Source organism: Populus euphratica, unplaced genomic scaffold, assembly GCF_000495115.2.
Source record: "Populus euphratica unplaced genomic scaffold, PopEup_1.0 scaffold48.1, whole genome shotgun sequence".
Classification (NCBI taxonomy): domain Eukaryota; kingdom Viridiplantae; phylum Streptophyta; class Magnoliopsida; order Malpighiales; family Salicaceae; genus Populus; species Populus euphratica.
The window spans coordinates 662,119-662,621 of record NW_011499879.1 but is presented as its reverse complement, the minus strand read 5'-3'; positions in this window follow the sequence as shown (position 1 = coordinate 662,621).

Sequence of the window (503 nt, the reverse complement as noted above, 5' to 3'; positions counted from 1 at the left end):
GTATATTTTTTAGTTATTAGATAACTAGTTTTTTTAATTTTTTTTTAAAAAAATTTAGTTTCAAACTTTTTTTTTCTAGTTTTTTTTAGAGAAGAGAGAGTAATTCATGGAATTCAAGTGTAGAGAGAAAAAGTTGTTGTTAGTGATAATTTCTATTACCAAAATAATGTTCATATGGGTTTTGAGCTCAGGCAACTTAACAATGTAACTAGAATGTTTTATAGGGCTTTTTAGTAATGAATATGTTGAAAATGAGTTTTGAGTAAAAAAATTAGAAATCTTATTTTTTTCGCTACAAGATAGTTGAAATATAGAGAATTCTAAACGGTGAATCATTTATTTGCTTTCAAATAATTGAGGCAAATCACATATCTGCCACCCTGTTAACTTAAACAAAAAAAATAAATAAAGGCTTGTGCGTGCATGCTTTTTTTTTTATGAGCCAAATATTTGGCCTAGTTATTAAACTCAACAGTGCTTAACATAATTTTTTTAAAAAAAAA